The sequence below is a fragment of the Neopelma chrysocephalum genome, unplaced genomic scaffold (assembly GCF_003984885.1).
Source record: "Neopelma chrysocephalum unplaced genomic scaffold, ASM398488v2 Primary Assembly neopelma1_68, whole genome shotgun sequence".
NCBI classification, from domain to species: domain Eukaryota; kingdom Metazoa; phylum Chordata; class Aves; order Passeriformes; family Pipridae; genus Neopelma; species Neopelma chrysocephalum.
Genome location: NW_020897727.1, coordinates 4,845,008 through 4,850,665, shown reverse-complemented (window position 1 = coordinate 4,850,665; position 5,658 = coordinate 4,845,008). Strand labels below are relative to the sequence as shown.

Sequence of the window (5,658 nt, the reverse complement as noted above, 5' to 3'; positions counted from 1 at the left end):
GCTCCTGTTCCCGTCAAGGGCAGTTGTGCGCTGTAACATCTCAGGTCACTCCTCCGTGCTGCCCCCCCCCGGCCCCGGTCCCCCGCCCGGGCACCCCCGCCCGGGCACCCGGCGGGACGCGCCCCCGGGGCCGGGCCGTACCCTGGGCGGCCGTGGCGGTGACGGGCACAGGGCACAGCCACAGCGGTGCGTGCGGTGACAGCGGGGCAGGAGCAGGGACGGGAACAGGAGCAGGGACGGGAACAGGGACAGGAACAGGAGCAGGGACGGGAACAGAGACAGGGACGGGAACAGGGACAGGGACGGGGCAGGAACAGGGTCAGGGACAGGAGTAGGGGCGGGGACGGGGACGGGGCAGGAACAGGGACAGGAGCAGGAACAGGGACAGGAGCAGGGACAGGGGCAGGGTAGGGGCAGGTGCTCGCTGCCGTGGCCACCGCTATGGTGGGTGGCGGTGGCGGTGGGGTCGGGCAGCGGAGGTATCGCTGAGCCTCGGCCGTGCTGGTGCCGCCTAGCAGGGGCTGTGTGTCACCTGGGGAGCCCCTCAGTGGGCCCAGGGGGGCTGTGGCCGATAGAACCGGTGCCTCAAACACCTGGTTGGGATCTCTGTGGGCTGGGCAGCAGATGAGCTGCAAGCAGGGGCCACCAAGGCCCTGCATCAGATGAAGTTTCACTTGGTGTGAAGGGCAGTTGTGTGCTGTAACATTTCAGGTGACTCCTCCGTGCTCACCCTTCACCTTCCAGAGCTCCCAGCTGGAATGTGGCCCTGGCTCCCAGTCTGGGCTGGAGGGGAATGTCCCTCCCGCTGCCACAGCGCACAAGGAGGCTGCTGGCTGTGCAGGGAGAAAAAACCTGTGAGGAAGAAAAACCTTCTACAAATTGGGAAGAGCATTCTGCTTTGACAGAATAAAAATAAAACCTGGAATGGGAAAGGAAAGGCATGAAAGAGTTAGTGACAAAGTATCATGTACAGCTGGGGAGATGATGGGTTTATTGGTATTGCGGGGGGGAGGGAGAAGCTGAGAGGCAGTGAAAACACAATTTGGCCTAAAATTGAATTTCTCTGATAAGGAATTTCAGAAGCGGCTGCCTCATTCACTGTGCGGCCAAATAATCATATGCGCTTTAATAATCTTTATTTTACAGGAGTACGTTGCCAGGGCAACAGAGTGTAAGCAGGAGCACAGCACCTTGCAGATCACAAAGGCAAAGCTGCAGAAAGAAATTTCAGCGAGTTTCTCTCTCCCTTTTGCAATGTAATGACGACTTATTTTTCATGCACTGATTTAATAATCTTATTGAAAGATCCTTTCCCTGTTTCTCTTATTCTTGTCTGTCTGGGCGCGGACAATGGTAAAAACCTGGAATTGTCAAGCCCACTGGGCTCAGCAAACTAACAGATGTAATATGTTTAGCATTTTTATGTAATTACTTTTTATTGCTATTTTACCCCTACTTCTATTCCTCCCCGGTTAGATGCTGCTTCCCTTCCATTCCAGCCCAATCAGGGGATGGAGAGGGGCTGGGGGAGAGTTGGTAATTGACGGCATTAATCGGGAATTATTAGTGGGACGTGTTTTCAGGGGTGGGGGTTGGGTGCAGAAAGAGACCTTTTAGGAAGGGTGAATTGAATTATGGGCGATGCAATAATGAAGCCTCTGGGCTGTGAGCTGCAGAGGACACTCATCCTCACAGAGCTCTGAGTGTTATTTATCATGGGCTCTGCTCTGTGGGTGAAAAACAGTGCGTTGCCCTACTGACATCCTCTGGGTGGGGGAGGTCTCAACTAGCTGGGCTGAAAATGAAAAAAAAGCTGATTTGGGGTGATTAAAAATGGAAACTTCTGGAGATCTTTGATGTTGGTTAGACAGGGAGCTGGAACACTGCTACCAAACCCTCGGCAGGGCGCAGTTTGTGACCAGTCTGTCTCTTGTAAACATTTTGCTTCTTGTTCTTTCCCAAGGGCCAGGGCTGGGGAAGGAAGCGTGGGAAAAGCAATCTTTGCAGGCTGCAGAACTGGAGGTGGGGGAAGGCTCTGTGAGATGAAGTACAAACCCCGGGTTGTCTCACTGCGGCTGAAAAATCCCAAGAAGTTGGAAACAAAGGCTGTCTGTCACCTGAGCTCAGCAGTGCTGGGGCACTGCGTGTGGCAGGTCTCTGGCTGGCACCAGGAAGCAGCAGGATGTGTGGGTTTGGAGGGCTGACAGGGCAAGGCTGAGGGAAAGGGCACTGGGATAGGGGTTTGCAACCTCAGCTGAGAATATCACAGTTTTGTGGTGTGAATTCATGCTCACTGATGTTGCTGACATGGAACCTTTGCTTTAGGATGCCAGTTCTTTAAAGGACAGCACATAGATTTACATGTTCTGCATTTTGCAAAATAATTACATAAAATAATATATAATAATATATATAAAATAATATATTTTATATATGTAAATAATATATAAAAGCGAAGCAGCATTCTCCCTACAGGATTACCTTGTGCCAAACATTACTGGTTTTCTCTGAGTTAGCATCCCACAAGTCACTGTGAATGTGAGATGTTCCTTGAACCAGGGTTTCATGGAACAGCAAAAACTGCTTTGAGGCACATTGCAGAAATGGCTGGAAGCTGGATTCAGGAGTGGGAGGGGGTTCTGCAGAGAGCGACAGGGACCAAACCCTTGGACCAGGTGTGGGGACAGTTGCCTGCAAGAGAGGAGAAAATTCTGCTTGGAGACCTGGGCGTGAGTCACATAACTCATGGATTTCCTGTGTCTCCAGGTTCGGAATTTTTCCAGTCCTGTGGAAGCATTAATAACAATACAGTGCTTGGAGTCTTGTTATCACTAATGTCTAATCATTGTACAGACAAAAACCCGAGTTCTGAGGCCCAGTTAAAATTCTGTTGCTTTCTTAAAAACCAGATAAGCATTTACACCCGAGACATCAGAGTCCAGGGAGTGAAGAGCAGCCTGACTGCAGGGACAAGGGCATGTGGCTCTGTTCAGAGTGAGGTGAGCAATTAATTCATTGATATGTTCAGTTTATTAAAATTTGTTTATAAATCAAGTGTAAGGATATTGTACTATCACTAACAACTTCAGCTTGGTTTTTAGAATATTTGCAGTGCTAATCCTAGACAGCATGGGATCAGATAATGCTGTGCTATAAAAATGACTCAATATAGGATTCTGCAATAGAATAAGGTACATTAAATATATATAATATAGAATGCTATAATATACCCTCTATATAACATTATATATGTAAGTATATATAATTACTCATTCGTAGTTTTGAACGTGTATGTAGATTAGGTAGTTGAGGTACAAAGACAATGTTTTAAGGTTGTAACAAAAAGGAAAAATAACACCTCTTTTTTTCTAAGCAAACATATCCCAGGTTTGATCTTTCTGCTACTAACCAAAGGAATTGGCAGTGATATAACTACTGCTAAACATTTTATCTGGTTAGAAAACTCAGTGTCAGCAGTGCCTGGTGATGAACTATCCGTTGTTCCTAATCTGGAGACATGCAGGATTTTCTACAGCCATTTTTATAATTGTTCTGTTTTTTCATGGCCAGATCTGATTACTAAAACAAATATTAACTAGACCTTATTTTCCTTTTTAAAAAAAAGGCTTTTCATAAAGCAGAAAAGGAGTGATTATTTACAAAAACATTTTTATTGAGTATAAAAGCACATGAGCATCCTTCAAGCTGTACCCCTAAAGCTTTTCCATGGCATGTAGGGTCAGGAGAGGGGATAAACACAAAAGCCTGGCTGCAAGATTCCAACACTGTTTGTCTTTTTTCCTACAAACCTGGGATCTGCTTCATCTTGGACTTTTTTAATTTATTTTTTTAATAATAACAATGTTTCTTTGTGCTCCCATAATATGACAAATATTTGGAAATCAGTTTATGCAGAAGAGGGTTGTTTTATTTCTATAGCTGGATTTAAACTATGGAGTAAAGCCCTTCTCTGCTTCTATCTTTATGTTAGCAGAAAAGCCAGGAATGAAGGAACAGCCTGTTGCTTTGGCAGTGTTTGAGGAAAGATCTCCCTTTCCCATGGCTTCAGGGAGTTGGAGACAAGGTCACACTGCTCTGAGGAAAGCCAAATAGCTTCTGGAAATCCCAAATCAGACTGACACTGTGAGATCTGTCCATCATTCAAATTTAGATGAAGTCACCTTCCACGTTGCTTTCACTGACATTTAGGATTTTTTTTTTATTTGGTATTGACTGGTTTCTATGAAATCCAACAGCTCTGCTCCTCTAAGCTCTAGCCAAGGAAATCTCTGCCATTTTTGTTGTCTGTGCAGAATGTAATTTCATAGAATCTCTGAACATTGATTCAGATAAAATATGTAGATACAGAATCTCCTTAAAGCTTCTATGAAGCCTGCAGGAAGGCAGCTGACTGCAACCAGACTGGGCCACAGAAAGAACCCTGGGACAAGGTACACTTACCAACTGCCAGACACTGAACAATATTTCTATTTTTTGTTGGCTTAGGAAACTGCATTTTTGGCTCCTTAAAGCAATTCTGGACAAGAAATTATTTGCTGGATCTTCCTATACAATTTTTATTTTTTTTTTCCTGTTTTAATCATAATAAATTTTAAAATGTAGAAAGTCAAAAGGATTGTTATCTGTTCTTTGTAAGACTCTGTGGGGAAGCCCAAAGTTGAAGAAAGTGGCAGAACCTGTACTTGTTTCAGGGGGAAGCAGGGTTATTGCCATCACAATATAAAAAGGTTTGCCTTTGTACCCATTTTCCTATTTTCCTTAGGAATGGTGGGATAAAAATTTTGGTAAGGAATTGAAGTCCAGCAGCTTAAATACCCACATATTTCTAGCACAAAATCTGGGCAATTTGCTTTCCCCTTCCTGCTAGTTTGTATCCTGCTGCCTTTTGAAATGGAAACTCTTCTGACCCTGTAACCCCCGTGTTACTCGGAATAAAACTCTTTTTAATTGTGTTTTGGAGGAGCATGCAGGGAGCTCCAACACTACTAATCAGCTTTGCTGGTCTGGGTCTGTATCGCCAGGATTCATGTCGGCAGAATAACTTGATATAATTGCGGCTCTGCATTGCTGATTTAATGCTGAAGAACTTTAAAGGTGCAGGTCTCCATTTCTGTCTGTGTGTCAGTACAGTGTGAGAGCAGCTCCTGGGCACTCCTGGCTACCTGGGGCCTTGCAGAAGGATGTGGGCAGGCCCTGCTGCTCTTTGGGGTGCCTGGAGGGGATCCCTCAGTGTCAGAGGGAGTGAATGCCTGCTGGGCAGGGCTTGGTGGGCACAGCATTAACACAGTGACACAGGATTTGGAAGAGATCTTTCATACCTGTTTGTTTGCAATGTATCATGTGGAAATGCAGGTCGACTTTAGTGCCTGGCACCTCTTCACATAATTAAAAACAAAAACCCCCAAAACTCTTCTAGCTAGAGTCTGAGTTTTGTACTGGCCAGAAGCAGGTCTGGATGGATTTAAAGCAGACCTGTTATTAAGCTATTTGACAACATCTACAGCTTTGGTTTGAAGAACAGAACAGCTGCCTTACAGTGCCAGAACTTCAACACTGGATAACACTGAAATATCCTCCTTGAGATTAGGAAGGTGGAAGTGGATCAATGTAAACTCCTGCCCTGCAGCAGCTCTCCCT

At 45.7% G+C, this 5,658-nt stretch overlaps 1 long non-coding RNA gene across 9 annotated transcripts in view; it reads left to right on the top strand.

The window, feature by feature from the left end:
* LOC113968447 overlaps positions 1 to 4,765 on the top strand; it is a 34,240-nt gene extending 29,475 nt beyond the window's left edge. For 6 of the 9 annotated variants that reach the window (XR_003534513.1, XR_003534511.1, XR_003534508.1 and 3 more), the window contains 3 exons: positions 1,147 to 2,766; positions 2,910 to 2,999; positions 3,992 to 4,765. This is a non-coding gene — a long non-coding RNA (uncharacterized LOC113968447). The remainder of the gene's footprint in view (positions 1 to 1,146; positions 2,767 to 2,909; positions 3,000 to 3,991) is intronic. The other 3 variants (XR_003534510.1, XR_003534512.1, XR_003534509.1) reach the window with 3 other exon arrangements.
* Positions 4,766 to 5,658: the final 893 nt, after the last annotated feature.